This window comes from Mobula hypostoma, chromosome 10 (genome assembly GCF_963921235.1).
Source record: "Mobula hypostoma chromosome 10, sMobHyp1.1, whole genome shotgun sequence".
Lineage (NCBI taxonomy): Eukaryota > Metazoa > Chordata > Chondrichthyes > Myliobatiformes > Myliobatidae > Mobula > Mobula hypostoma.
This window is the reverse complement of record NC_086106.1, coordinates 76,498,482-76,514,586: the sequence shown is the minus strand read 5'-3', so window position 1 is coordinate 76,514,586 and position 16,105 is coordinate 76,498,482. Positions and strand designations below refer to the sequence as shown.

General features: G+C 42.9%; 1 protein-coding gene across 1 annotated transcript in view; it reads right to left on the bottom strand.

The window, feature by feature from the left end:
• Positions 1–6,075, bottom strand: part of pof1b (POF1B actin binding protein) — a 118,632-nt gene extending 112,557 nt beyond the window's left edge. The window contains exon 1 of the mRNA XM_063060637.1: positions 5,926–6,075. The gene's annotated coding sequence lies outside the window, so the exon portion shown is untranslated. The remainder of the gene's footprint in view (positions 1–5,925) is intronic.
• Between the last annotated feature and the right edge of the window lie 10,030 nt (positions 6,076–16,105).

Genomic DNA, 16,105 nt, shown 5'->3' with positions numbered 1-16,105 from the left:
GGAGAAATTATTTAGAGTAAGGACAAGTTCCACTAGGTGGAGAGTGCTGGTGGAAGGGAACTGGTTAGTCTGGTCTCCAGAAAAAAAACGGAGAGCTTTAGGGCCTTCCTGGTGGGGGTGGGGGTGGGGGGGGGAGATGGTGGAAATATATAGGTACTGGACATCCATAGTAAAAATAAGATGGGCGCCAGGGAACCTGAAATCATTGAAAAAATCCAGAGCATGTGAAGTGTCACAGAGGTAGAGAATATAGATTGTGCTCGTACTTTGAGGTAATATGTCAGTCATTTTTAAAGATAAGAAACAGTGTGAGAAGGCATTACGTTTGAAGACTTTACTTGGCAGAAAGATAGTATCCACAATGCCTATAAAAAGTATTCACTCCTCTTGCAAGTTTTCATGTTTTATTGTTCTACTCCATTGAATCACAGTGGATTTAATTTGGCTTTTTTGACACTGATCAACGGAAAAGACACTTCAATGTCAAAGTGAAAAATTTCTACAAATTGGTCTAAATTTATTACAATAATTAAACACAAAATGCAATTGATTGCATAATTACTCAACCCTTCATGTCAGTATTTAGAAGATGCACCTTTGGCAGCAATCACAGCCTTGAGCCTGTGTGGATAGGTCTCTATCAGCTTTGCACATCTGGACACTGCAATTTTTCCCCCGTTCTTCTTTACAAAACTGCTCAAGCTCTGTCAGATTGCATGGGGATCATGAGTGAACAGCCCTTTCAAGTCCAGCCACAAATTCTCAATTGGATTGAGGTCTGGACTCTAACTTGGCCACTCCAGGACATTAACTTTATTGTTTTTAAGCTATTCTTGTGTAGTTTTGGCTACACCACCATGCTTCACAGTAGGAATGGTGTGTTTTTGATGCTGCGCAGTGTTTGGCTTACATCAAACATAGTGTTTAGTCCGATGGCCGAAAAGCTCAATTTTGGTTTCATCAGACCATAGAACCTTCTTCCAGCTGACTTCAGAGTCCCATACTTGCCTTCTATCAAACGCTAGTCGACTGTTCATGTGTTTTTTTTTTCAACAGAGGCTTTCTCTTTGTCATTTTCCCATAAAGCTGCAATTGGTGAAGCACCCAGGCAACAGTTGTGTGCGCAATCCCTCCCATCTCAGCCACTGAAGCTTGTAACTCCTCCAGAGTTGTCATAGATCTTTCGATGGCCTCCTTCACTAGTCCCCTTCTTGCACAGACACTCAGTTTTTGAGGACAGCCAACTCTAGAGGTGGTGAGGGGAATGAGCACGCTGATTGTTTGGTCAAAAAAGCTCTTAAGATTCAACTGTGGATATAGACACATTTAGTAAATCAGAAACTATGGAGTTGGTGGAGCTAAGAATTGGGGGTTATGGCAAGACTTGTAGGGCAAGGGGCATAAGGGGAGAAGAGAAGGAATTATATTAATTCAACTCAGAATTGGGCATACAATGCTTAATTATTCCTTGTATCTTGTTGGAAAACAGCACTCTGGGGTGTGTAGGTCTTGTCGTCATTATGAAACAATTGAACATGTTCTTTTACAATGTGAAGCATAGAAGGTTGAAAGAAATCAAATGCAGGCTTCACTACTATCTTTGAGGGTTGATAGTTTCAGTTTAAAAACTTCACTAAGTTATGGAAGTGTCTTTAATTCACAATATTGTCTTTCATTATTTACAATCTTTAGGACTTTTGGGGGTAATTTAGTTTTCGTTTGATAAAGAACTATTAGGGGTTTTATTTCCCAACTCTCTACTCCAGTCTCAGTTGGCGGTGGTAATGCACCTTTAAGTTGGACTGCCATCCGCCATTAAAAGTCAGGAGAAGAAGAAAATCAAATCTGTGTCTCTGGAACTATGAGGCAACAGCATTAGGCACTGCACCACTGTGCTGGTTGAGGATCAGATCTTCAGTTTGAGATTGAATAAAATACTTTACTTATTGATGTTAGCCTAAGATGCACCAATAAAGGTTCATGGGGTTCATATTGGAAGTATATGGATGTTTGGAGGAAAAAAGGTTTAATAACATGGTAATGGAAAAAGACTTGATTCATCCAGGCTTTGTTAGAATAGACAGTTTGTAAGAAATGCCCTAAAGTCTGTAGAGTTGTGTCATATGCCTTTGTGTAAGGTTTGCTTCAGGATGAAGGAATATCATGTGGTTAATAAATAGGGACCCAATTAAGAAATGTGTCATAAAGGGACAAGATAAATTATAGATGACAGAATCATGGACTTCCCATAAAAGATAACATGCAAGATAAGCATTTTATAGAGTACTTCATAAAATCTGAGACTTTAAAACTCACATCATGCAAATTACTTTCCGTAATACATTCTATTTACTACGTAACCATATCTGTCAGTTTATTTTACACATGGTAAGTTCCCTCAAATCATAATAAGAGGACTGAACTGCTTTTCTACTGTTAAATAATTATTAGAATATCAGCTAGGGAGAGCAACCTGCTATTTGAATATTATTTGGGAGAATGGAAGTATAATTATAAGGCATCAATATTTTACAGGACTTTAAAAAGGGAAATGGTGAAGATAAAACAGTAGTGTTTGCAAGGAAATCATTTGAGGAAGTAATGGTTTTAAAGATAGAGAAGCTACAGCAGGACATAAGTAGTTAACTGATAACACCTTCAAAGCTTTGGATGGAATGTAATCTACTGAGAGTGAAAATAAGAGTCAACCTCTCCTCATAAGACATGCTCTCCAAACAAAGCAGATTCTGAACAACTGATAAGAGAGAACTTAATAAAGGTATACAAGATGATAAGAGGGATAGATAGTGGAAAGCCAGAGACTTTTTCCCAGGGTGGAAATGGCTAATATAAGGGGTCATAATTTTAAGGTGTTTGGAGGAAAGAAGAGGGTATGAGGGATGTCAGAGTTAGTATTTTTTTACAGTAGGAGTGGTAGGTGCATGGAATACACTACCAGGGATGGTGATGGAGGCAGATACCTTTGCAGCATTTAAGGTGCTCTCTGATAGGCACATGGATAAAAGTAAAGTGGAGGGCTATGTGGGAGGGAAGGGTTCGTTTGATGTTGGAGTAAGTTAAAGGGTCGGCACAGCATAGTGGGCCAAAGGGCCTGTACTGTGCTGTGTTATGCTATTTTCTGTGTTCCATGTTTGAATTACATTTTATACACTTTAATTAATTTGACTGATATGTTTTATACTGGCTTTGTTAGTGTTTTATGAATTAGAGATTTTAGCACCTCCCAAAATGTTTGGTTCAGGTGTGATATTTTGCCTTAAGCTGCTGTACCATGGCCTCTGCTTGGACTAAGTTGTTCAAACATGTCCCATTTGCAGTCAAATCACAAATACTTTCTGGCCAGAGAAAATGTTGTGCCTCTTGCCATGAATGGCTTTGTCAGGACACTTTCCCAGATCTAAAACTATCCTATTGTTTTTTTTTAATATATGTAAACTGTAGAAATAAATTTATTCTTCAACAATTGAAGCTGAGCCAGAGGAAAAAAGGCTGAATATTAGAGGAAAATTATTTAAAGATTCTGGAAAATGTTATAACAGTTTAATGGTGTATAATTACAGTAAATGTTTTACAGAAACTCTGCTAATTCTTTCACATCTGCCTTTGATGAAAGAATTTACAAATAAACCTAATGTTTAGCATGCTAGAATCTGTCTGATTGGGTTAATCATTTTGCCTGTGTGAAAATGTTCTCATATTACTTGTTGGTAGTTCTTTCAAAAAATCTCGAGGAGATACTTATCTTGATAATCTCTAACAAGGATACTATCATTTTGTGCTATAGGCAATATACCACACAGCAAGGCATGTACATAATGAAAATGTTTGGTACCTTCCACTGACATTTCTGCTGTCAACTCAAATACTCCTATCATTTTCATGAACACCTTCACATAGTGAGTTAAAATATGACATCTTGAATGCATATGTTATTATAAGGTAAATAAAAGAGGCTAATAATTTACAGTGTTTTCACTGGGCTTTTAAAGAAACATGCCAAAACTTCCAACTAATCACACTCCTTCAGTGGTTTCATTCAATGGATATTATTGGCATTGAAAATGAACTTACGATTTTGATTCACTTGATGTTTAGGAGAGAAAAAAAAATTCCTGTTCCTTAAGTTTTGCTCAACATCAGCATATTTGAAAACTACAAAAGTTATATAGCTCTCCAAGCACAGCAGGATCAATGAACTGTCTGTGAGATTGCAGGGAAGTGATTAGAGATAGCAATTATGACACACAAAGGCATTGAGGGAACAAAATATGAAATTGGGCTGGGTTGAAACTACAAAGAACTGTCAAGTATATTATTTTAGCAGAACACTGGCTGAGTTCATTAAAGTCTTTCAAGTTGTGAGAGGTTTATTGGGAAAAATATCTAGCAACAAGCAGTGACTTGATAGGGAGTGTCTCGTTGCAAAGTAATTAACCTATATTCAGGCTGATGCATCAGAATTTATGCATTATTGTCGTGGGATATCAGCTTCATTGAAAGAAATTTACAAAGAGCAGTTGTTAACTAGGTGAACTCAAAGGGGAGTTCTTTTAACAGACCTAACTTTTTGGTATTTACTACATATTGATGATTAAAAAGGGGCACATTGTATTTGTCAGTTGCTGACTTGTGCTTCCATCAGTCACAAAATAAAATAGTTTCAGGTGGGTGTTGAATGAAGTATTTGGTGTCCCACCCAATGCCATTAGTGAAATACCGAAACAATTTTGGTGATTGGATTGGATCCAGTTTTCATTGGCATTTCTACTGGGCCAGGTAGCCTGCTGAAATGCAGCAATGGATTTCCAGGTGTTCATTTTACCTTCAAGTATGATTTCTTTCAGTTTATTTGCTGATTTTTACTGTACATGTGAGATGTTTTGAAACATGAGTCATTCTGTATGACCATTTAGATTTAGTGAATTAGCAGCAGAGATTCTTGACGCACAAGTGAAAACCACAGGGAAATATACACCAAGAGTACTGCAAAGTCCAGGCCATTGTTGTCTTTTAAATGTCTGGAGTCTGATTGTCCTTCCTGTGGAGTAGTTGGCTTCTGTAATTATCCTTTCTATAGGTAAATAGTAAGGGGGAGAAATTCAATGGGAATTTAATGGGCATATGAGAGAGAAATTGCAGGTCTACAGGAAAATACAAGAGGGAAAAGGAGCTCAGGGAATTGATCCGTTTGGATCCCATATTGGATCTGTTAAGAATAAATGAATTTCTGTGTCATAAGTTAACAGATCGAAACGTAGATGATAGGAGCAGGAGTGGACTCTTTGGATCTTTAAACCTGTTCCACCAATCGTTATGATTAATTCATTTCCGTAGTTCTTGCTCTCACAGAATACCTCCTAACACCTCTTGTTTCTAAAAATCTGTGTCTTATTTTAAATATATTAAGTGAATTGTCCCTCACTACTTTCTGTGCTTAAGAATTCCACAGGCTCACCACCCTCTGAGTGAGTCTTCATTTGAGATCTTTAGACCTTCCATCTCAGCTGAGGGAAACATGCAATCTATATTCAACCTGTCTAGGTCTATCAGAATTTTATACATTTCAAATAATTTCCTTCAATTCTTCACCACTATAGTGTTGTCGGTCTTTACAACCAAATCTCTCCACAAACAATAATCCTTCCAGCCAGGAATCAGTTTGGTAAAATCTCCCTTCATTCTATGGAAAGTGTACCTTTTGTTGGGTTAGGGGTCAGCATTTTTTTGACGCTTACCATAGTCAATTAACTTAGGTTAGGTAAATGACTACACAAATCTTAATTAATTCAAACTCTCAACATTATTGTATTAACTATTATTTCAATGCAAATATCCATGCAAGTTATGGTGACCCACAGGTCATCAATTCCTAAATATTTTTGTTCCTTTAGTACCAGAACTCACCCGAAATATACTCATCCCACCAAAACAGGGGAATTCCCATTGGATCCTTCTCCCTGCCCAGACACAGGAACTTCTTTTTGACAGTCTTCCCAGAGTTTTCAGTCTTCTAACTCTCAAATCATTGATTTGTATTATTTTTCCTTCTTTGGCAATACTTTGATTCCGTTTGTTTTGTCTTGTGTTCTGTCCTGTGTTCACTTTTCATTGGCTCTGACCTGAGGCTATAGATGGCAACACTTCATCACTCTTGCCAGTAATGAAAAGCCTCTGATGTCATTCCCCCAAATCAGGCCACTTCAAACCAGTTACATCCAGTTCAAGTTACACAGTGAGCTCGGGTTCATAAGCCTGTATTGATTCTTCTGCCTTATCAAAGGGCATCCCACAAAAAAACTTCACTGGAAATGATACGCAAACACGAGGAATTCTGCAGATGCTGGAAATTCAAGAAACACACATCAAACTTGCTGGTGAACACAGCGGGCCAGGCAGCAGCTCTAGGAAGAGGTACAGTCGACGTTTCGGGCTGAGACCCTTCGTCAGGACTAACTGAAAGAAGAGATAGTAAGAGATTTGGGAGGGGGAGGGGGAGATCCGAAATGATAGGAGAAGACAGGGGCGGGAGGGATGGAGCCAAGAGCTGGACAGTTGGCTGGGCCTCCCCCTCGTACCCCATCCATTATTTATTTATATACACACATTCTTTCTCTCTCTCTCTCCTTTTTCTCCCTCTGTCCCTCTCACCATACCCCTTGCCCATTCTCTGGGTTTTTCCCCCCCTCCCCCTTTTCTTTCTCCCTGGGCCTCCTGTCATATCCCTTTTGGCCAAATATCCTGTTTCCATATGGTGTAACTCTATGATTCTGACACAAAGTGCACATTATACTCAAACTGCTAGAATAAGCACAGAGAACACCCAGACAACTCATGCCCATACAGTTCAAAGAATACATACGTCACCTCCAGGAAGACCACAACCTTGTCATTGGATTTGGAGGCTTGCATGCCTCAGTGACCTGGAGAGCTACGTTATGTTGGCTGGGGTCAGGGCCTTGTGCTTTGACTCCTGGTACGGTCACCCATACCAAACAGGTCAAAGGGTAGAAGCCAATTTTAGAATGGTCCACTGGTGCTCCAGGTTTGGGGGTTCAGCTCAGAGCCGACAACCCTGACTGGTCAAAAAAATATTGTTACAGAAACAGCAGTGGTGAATCCGACATCTGTGCATGCACCGGATGTTCCTGAGTCTCTACACAGGATCTGCATGACTGACAGCAGAGAAAACAAGAGGAAGCTACTGCCAAGATCCGATCAAGTCAAGTCAAGTTAATTGTCATTTAACAATATACATGTATATAACATACGTAACCATATAATGTATTTAGAAACAAGACAAAGTTTCTTTGAACCAGGGTATAAGCACAGTAGTACACATAGCACACTATAACTTATGAAAGTAAAGATAAAATATACAGATGAATCACACAAATAATAAACTAAAGTACTTTAATGTTAAATGCAGAACAGGTTAATCAGTGACACTTCGAATAATACTAAGGGTCCTGTGTATGCAATGCTCTTGATAAATGATCCCGATGGACAGTAGGGAGACCTTATGATTCCTTCAGCTGTTCTCACAGTCCTTTGTAGGGACTTTTGGTCCAATTCTTGACTGCTCCCGTACCAGACTGAGATGCAACTTGTCAGGATGCTCTCAATGTTGCTCCTGTAAAACACAGGATGACTGGGAAGGGGTCGGAGCTTTGCTTGCCTCAGTTTTCTTAGGAAGTGGAGGGACTGCTGTGCCTTCTCGTTCAGGGAGGTGATATTAAGGGACCAGGTGAGGTCATCTGTGATGTGAGCTCCCAGGAGCTTGGTGCACTTAATTCTCTCTATGGAGGAGCCATATATTTGCAGAGGGAGATGGTTCATGTCACCTTCCTGAAGTCCACAAAGATTTCCTTTGTCTTCTCCATGATCAGGCTGAAGTTGCTCTCACACCGCTCCACGTCCTCTCTATACTCCATCTCATCATTGTTCTTGATGAGGCCAACCACTGTTCTGTCATCCACAAACTTGATGACACGGTTTGAGTGGATCCTGTGACACAGTCATGCGTCAGCAATGTGAACAGCAGTGGGCTGAGCACACGTCCCTGGGGAGCGCCAGTGCTCAGCATAATGGGACAAGAATATAGCTGCCCACACAGATTGGCTGTGGCCTTACTGTTAAGAAGTCCAGTATCCAATTGCAGAGGAAGGTGTTTTGACCCAGCAAAGACAATTTCCCTGTCAGTATCTGGGTTTGATCATGCACAAAACTGTTTTTTGGAATGTCTGAACCATGTACAACACAGGCAAGCTGGCACAAGTAATTGCAGAGATGTGTCATTACAACCTATGTATAATGAGCGTCTGTGAAAGCAGGTGGACAAAGTCTGGCAGACAAAAGGCAGCAACTGGTGAAACAGTTTTATACTTAGGAAGAGAAGGTAGTCAGCATCATGATGGTGTAGCTTCCATTTTGAAGAAAGCATTGAGAAGTGCTTGCTGGAGTGGAAACCAATCCACAGTCAGGCTGAAAAGGAAGCAAGTGAACATGACTATGATCCAGTGCTAAGCTCCAACTTACAATAGTGACATTGCAAAATATGGGGATCAACTGAGTACAGTGTCCAAACTCAGGTAAAGCTGTACCAGATCTATGTTCGGTCCCCACTCTCGTACAGGTCAGAATATTGGCACATGACAGAGAAGGACCTTGCCAAGCTGTCATCATTCTACACCATGAGCCTCCAGATGCTCCTCTGTATTTTCTGGCCCAGAAAGATCGCCAACCATGCACGATTCCTTCAGTGTCATCAAGAGGACATGGCCACAATCATCATGAGGAAACGTTGGAGACGGACTGGGCACGTGATGAGAAGAGAGGCCAACTCCATCATCAAGACAGCTCTTCATTGGACCCTAGAAGGGCAGCAGAAATGCAGGAGACTAAAGGCAACTTGGCACCATATATGGTAGAGGCAGAAATGAGGACCCTGAACCACACCTGGGGCACAATAGTGAAGATGGCTAAGGACAGACTGAGCTGGAGGACCTTCACTGCTGCCCTAATTGCCGGTGGCGTAACAGAAAGTGACTAAGTAACTATGTACAACCCTGAGATTAATTTTCTTGTGGGTTTTCTCAATAAAGCCATAATAGAATAATAACCATAATAGAATCAATGAAAGATCGCACCAATCTAGGTGTTCAACCAATGTGCAAAGACAACAAATTGTGCAAAAACAAAAGGAAAGAAATAATAATAATAATAAATAAGCAAAAACTATTGAGAACATGAGATGAAAAATCCTTGAAAATGAGGTTGTGGGAACATTTCAGTGATGGGGCAAGTGAAGTTGAGTGTAATTATCCCCTTTGGTTCAAGAGCCTGATGGCTGGGGAGTAATAACTGTTTCTGAACCTGATTCTGTGAGTCCTGAGGCTCCTGAACCACTTTCATGGTGGCAGCAATGAGAAGAGAACATAACCTGGATGGTCAGAGTTCCTGATGATAGATTCTGCTTTCCTGCAACAATGCTTCATATAGATGTGTTCAGTGGTGGGGAGGGCTTTACCTGTGATGTACAGGGACTTATCCATTACTTTTTGTGGGATTTTCCATTCAAGGACATTGGTGTTTCCATACCATGTTGTAAGACAGCCAGTCAATATACTCTCCACTACACATCTATAGATGTTTGTTCAAGTTTGAGATGTCATCCTGAATCTTCACAATCTCCTAAGGAAGTAGAAGTGCTACCATGCTTTCTTCATAATTGCCTTTATCTGCTGGACCCAGAATAGGTCCTCCGATAGAACACCAAGGAACTTAAAGTTGCTGACCCTCTGCACCACCGATCGATCCCCTGATCAGGATTAGTTCATGGACCTCTGCTTTCCTTCTCTTGAAGTCAATAATCAGCTGCTTCACCTTGCTGACATTGAGTAAGAGGTTGTTGTTGTGGCACCACTTCAATCTCCCTCCTATATTCTGAATCATCACCACCTTTTCCTTGGGCTATACAGTGGTGTCAGCAGCAATTTTAAATATGGCATTGGAGCTGTGCTTAGCCACAAAGTCATAAGTGTAAGGCAAGTAGAGCTGGAGCCTAAGCATACAGTCTTGTGCTCCACTTGTGCTGATAAAGATTGTGGAGATGTTGTTACCAATCCAAACTGTCTGGGGCTGCAAGTGAGAAAGTCGAGGAATCATTTGCATAAGGATGTATTGAGGCCAAGGCGTCAGACGAAGGGTCTCAGCCCGAAATGTCGACTGTACCTCTTCCTAGAGATGCTGTCTGGCCTGCTGCGTTCACCAGCAACTTTGATGTGTGTTGCTAATTGATTAGTTTTGAGGGGATGATGGTATAGAATCCCAAGCTGCAGTCAATACAGAGAATCCTGATGTATGTATCTTTGCTGCCCAGATGTTCCAGAGTTGAGTGAAGAGCCAACGAGATGGTATCTGCTAATAGCAGATTCCATCTCCTAATAGGATTATAGCAGCACTCTTGATAGGCACACCATTCACAACTTCACTCTATCACCGACGCACTGATGCAGCAGTTTGTCCCAACTGCATGATGCACTGCGGCATTTCACCAAGATTCCTCAGCACCGTCCAAGAGCAGCAAAAGCATAGGAATACCATCATCATGGGAATAGACACCACCCTCCCTTGGAAATATATCACTGTTCCATCACCATCACCGGGTCGAGGTTCTGGAACTCTCACCCTACCAGCACTGTGGCCGTAACCAGCCCTCGAGGGCTGCTTGCCACCACCTTCTCAAGAGCAAGGATGGGCAATTAAATGCTAGCTAAGTCTGTGAAGTCTATCTAACTGGAATAAATAAATTAATAATAAAGTAATCTTACAAATGGACTGCGTAATTACAGTAAAACATCTTTGCTGCTGTACTCAAATCAATGACTGGCGACATACCATTTGTCATCTAACTACTTGCTTTATTTGTACATCTGCTTTCTGCAATGAGAGTAATGGACACCTAGATCCCTTTAAAACATTAATATATCTTAATTCTCACTGGTTTAAATATTACCCTGCCTTTGGTTTTCTTATTAAAATATAAAATGTAACATTTATTCATGCATCTGTCATATATTTATTTGACCACTCACTCAACTTGTCTAAATAACCTTGACCTCTGCATTGCCCTCACAAACCCACTCAGTTCTATGTCGTTAATAAGCAACCTTGATTTCATATCTAAATTATTGATATACTTTGTGATTGGCTTTAAAACCTGATTTGAACAGCAAAGGCGAAATCATGTCAGGTTGGCACTCAAAACTTCTCTGCAATGTCTCACACTCCTCCTCCAGTCACTATAGAACATTGCAAAAACTCTACGCTTACTCAACCACACTTTCAACTTACCGCTTCTGCCTTCAAAACAGACACAGACAGCAATCTGCCTCTACCTGAATGTTTTCGGAGGGGCGGAGCACAGTAGGATGGTGCCTAACGGCAATTCCTTTGCTTGCATCTTCAGAAACAGCTCTATTTCCATCTTTAATTTCTCTTTTTTATCCCTTTTAAGGTTCTTTTGAAGACCCTGACCTGGAGTTACATGCTGACTTCGGTTCTTTGCGGAACTGGCACCCACTCGCAGGGCCTTACGACCGGCTGCTTTTCAATATGCCAAGGATGCGGCCTGGAAGACCAGCGCACTTTCAGGGGGCTGGATTTTCATGGCTCTGGAGGAAGGTAGGTTCAAGGCTGGTGTCGCCATCGCCGACTGATGTGTCATGGGAGATAGAAGGTCAGAAGCAGTGAGCTCCTTTGGGCAAGAAGCTCAGAAAAAGTGACGCAACAGACTTTTAACATCATAAATCAGCGAGTTGTTTTGTTACATCTCCCCTTTCACTGTGAAACGGGGACACCTCTTTTTTCCTTATTAGGGAGAGAGAGAGAGCCTGTGGTATGTCGAATTGCCGGGTGAACAAATAGTCTTTGGGGTACTGCAAGTCTGTGCCTTTATTGGTGCTTTGCTGCAGGCTTGAGTGCTCAGTGGGGGGGGGGGTTGTTGCTTTGCTGCTGCTTTTGCGTGGGAGAGGGGAGTTGGGGGGATTTGTGGTTCTGACATTTAACTGTCATTCATTCTTTAGGGCATTTCTCTGTTTTCATAGATGTTTGCAAAATAGAATTTCAGGATGTATATTGTATACATTTCTCTGACATTAAATGTACCTATTGGTGTAAATGTGTGTGTCTTTTTCCACTGGTCCCTACTCCAACATTTCACTCTGCATCTACTCCTCAAATACAGCCACCATCCTCACATTCCCTCCTACATTATGGGCAACACAGTAGTACAGCAGTTAAAGCTGCTGCTGGCTTGCGCAGCCAGAGAACTGGGTTCAATCCTGATCTTGTGTATTTTCTGCAAGGAGTTTTCACATTTGCCCTGTTACTTTATGGCAGGTGAGTGCTCTGGTGTTCATCCACATCCCAAGGATTAATTAGCCACTGTGAATTAGTCTAGTGTAAGTAAATGGTGGAATCTGTTTATTGCTGATGGGAATATGGTGAGAATAAATAAATATAAATCGGATTAATATGAGATTAGTATAATTGAATGGCTAATGCAGACACAGTTGCCCAAAGGCTGTATCACTCTAAGACTCTAAGTAGCCTTCAAAATCAGAACACGGCATTACAACACCAACTCACTAAAGCCCACAGCATCTAGGATAGAAGTAGAGACTCACAACCAATGGAGTGGTGGAAGCATTCTCCATTCAGGCCTTCTCACTGGAAGAGGCAAGCACAAGCTGTGCAGATGACTGACTGGTTAAGGCAGCTTGTTTCCTGAAGAAAACTACACCATGCTCCCAATTAGTAAATGTTCAGATTTTTTATAAGCACTTCCACAGTGTTCATGCATTGTCATTATTTAACTTCATAGAATTGTGTAGCAGAGAAACCGACCCATCAGCCCACACTATCTATGCCAACATTGAGCATGTTACACTACTGATCCCTTTAATCAGCACTTGATTTTGAAGACAGGGAAGTAGAGAAGAAAGAGTCGAGTGGAAGGATTGAAAACAAGAAGACCGACTTAGTCAGTTGAAGGGTCGAAGTGGAGGGAGGTCATGCTAATATATGAATACTTAGTTTATGTCAGTATTGGAACATAGCTGCAGTAATTTTCCATTTGAAACTTTTTACTGGGCTGCGTCCCTTTGAACTTTGCCCCGCTCCACCACCCACTATTCCTGATACCAAGAGATATAGACAATGTGATGGTATTGTGTACTAGGGACAGTATTATACAAGTCTAAGTCTGATAAGTGCAGACCAGATGGCTCAGGTGATTATGAGAAGCAGCAAGAATTTGAAGGTATCAAACATAATGTAGAAAAGGAGCCGGTTTTAGCCATAAAATAGGCTATAAACTCATAGCAATGTCTGAAAAGTTTAGAGAAAAATGTATAAAAAGATCCTCATGAGATAGCAGTCTCCCCCGAAATCAATGATTGCATGAGCCTCACCTTGCCAAATCTTGGCGCACTTCTAGAGTATGTAATATCTGAATAATATTCATGAGTTTTGGGATCCTCATGGTGCGTGTCCTACCCTCATTATATCCCACAAAATGCATCACGTGATTCTTATCAGGATTAAGTTCAATTTACCATTCCTTTTACCAACTGATCAATATTCAAGGATTCCCTCCTCACTAACACCAATCATCATATTATCTGCAAACTTACTAATCGTATCTGTACGTTCATATCAAAGTTGTAATGAATATAGAAAATGGTTGATTGTCATACACAAGTGAGATGAAGGGTCTCCATTGATGTGATATCTCTCTGTGATGCTACAGCAAAGAGCAAGGATCCCAGCATTGATCCCATTGACACAATTCTAATCACACGCTTCCAATTGCAAAACTAATCCTTCATGGTCACCCTCTATCTCCTAACTGACTTTGGATCCAGTTTGTCAACTTGATCTGGATCCAAAATGTGGTGCCTGCCCAGACCGCATTTAAACAATTTCATGGAATCCAGGCCAGAGAACTGGCCTTGGACAGGTGTCACACAAGCTAAAACTTTTATTCCTCAGTGCGGGTATGTCCACAGCATCCCAGAATGACCCCAGCACTAAACCAAAAGTGATCCCTTTATTTCAACCCCTTGTTTTCGACCATAAGACATGGGAGCAGAATTAGGCCATTTGGCCCATCGAGCCTGCTCCACCATTCCATCATGGACTTATTATCCCTCTCAACCCCATTCTCCTGTTTTCACCCTGTAACCTTTGATGCCCTTACAAATTAAGAACCTATCAACCTCCACTTTATACGGAATGATCTGGCCTCCACAGTTGTCTTTGGCGATGAATTCAACAGATTTACCATCCTCTGGCTAAAGAACTTCCTTCTCATCTCTGTTTCTATCCTGAGGATAGATATATACTATGGTCCTAGATTCCTCCACGATAGAATCATCTTCTCCATGTCTCTCTCTAGGCTTTTCAATAGTTTTCAAGATCTCCCCTCATTTTTCTAAATTCCAGTGAGTACAGTCCCAAAGCCATCAAAATCCTCTCATACGTTAACCCTTTCATTCCAGGAGAATTCTCATGAATCTCCTCTGGACCCACTCCAATGCCAGCACAGCCTTTCTTAGATAAGGGGCCCAAAACAGCTCACAATACTCCAGATGCAGTCCTACCAATGCCTTATAAAGCTTTAGCATTACATCCATGCTTTTATATTCTAGTCCTCTCAAAATGAATGCTAACATTGCATTTGCCTCTCTGTTGTAAAAAGCAAGTTGTTTGAGTTATGGTGTTGTGATAACATGGAGAGAATCTGTATTGCGGAGGGGACAGAGCGGGGAGGGTCAGAGTAAGGAGGGGTCAGAGTAAGGAGGAGACAGAGCAGGGAGGGGACAGAGCGGAGTGGGGAGGGGACAGAGTGGGGTGGGGACAGCGGGGAGGGGACTGAGCAGGGTAAGGGATAGAGCGGGGTAAGGGACAGAGCGGGGAGGGGACAGAGTAAGGAGGGGTCAGAGCAGGGAGGGGACAGAGTGGTGAGGGGACAGAGCGGAGTAGGGAGGGGACAGAGCGGGGTGGGGACAGCGGGGAGGGGACTGAGCAGGGTAAGGGACAGAGCGGGGTAAGGGACAGAGCGGGGAGGGGACAGAGCGGTGAGGGGACTGAGCAGGGTAAGGGACAGAGCGGGGTAAGGGACAGAGCGGGGAGGGGACAGAGCGGTGAGGGGACTGAGCAGGGTAAGGGACAGAGCGGGGTAAGGGACAGAGCGGGGAGGGGACAGAGCGGGATAAGGGACAGAGCGGGATAAGGAACAGAGTGGGGAGGGGACAGAGCAGGGTAAGGGACAGAGCGGGGAGGGGACAGAGCCGGGTAAGTGACAGAGCGGGTAAGGGACAAAGCGGGTAAGAGACAGAGCAGGGAGGAGACAGAGTGGGGACGGGACAGAGCGGGGAGGGGACAGAGCGGGGAGGGGACAGAGCAGGGTAAGGGACAGAGCGGGGTAAGGGACAGAGCGGGGAGGAGACAGAGCGGGGAGGGTCAGAGGAGGGGACAGAGCGGGGAGGGGACAGAGCAGGGTAGGGGACAGAGCAGGGTAAGGGACAGAGCGGGGTAAGGGACAGAGCGGGGAGGGGACAGAGCAGGGAGGGGACAGAGTGGGGTAAGGGACAGAGCGGGGAGGGGACTGAGCGGGGTAAGGGACAGAGCGGTGAGGGGACAGAGCGGGGAGGGGACAGAGCAGGGTAAGGGACAGAGCGGGGAGGGGATAGAGCGGGGAGGGGATAGAGCCGGGTAAGGGACAGAGCGGGGAGGAGACAGAGCGGGGTAAGGGACAGAGCAGGGTAAGGGACAGAGCGGGGAGGGGACAGAGCAGGGTAAGGGACAGAGCGGGGTAAGGGACAGAGCGGGGAGGGAACAGAGCAGGGTAAGGGACAGAGCGGGGAGGGGACAGAGCAGGGTAAGGGACAGCGGGGTAAGGGACAGAGCGGGGAGGGGACAGAGCGGGGTAAGGGACAGAGCCGGGTAAGGGACAGAGCGGGGAGGGGACAGAGCGGGGTAAGGGACAGAGCCGGGTAAGGGACAGAGCGTGGAGGAGACA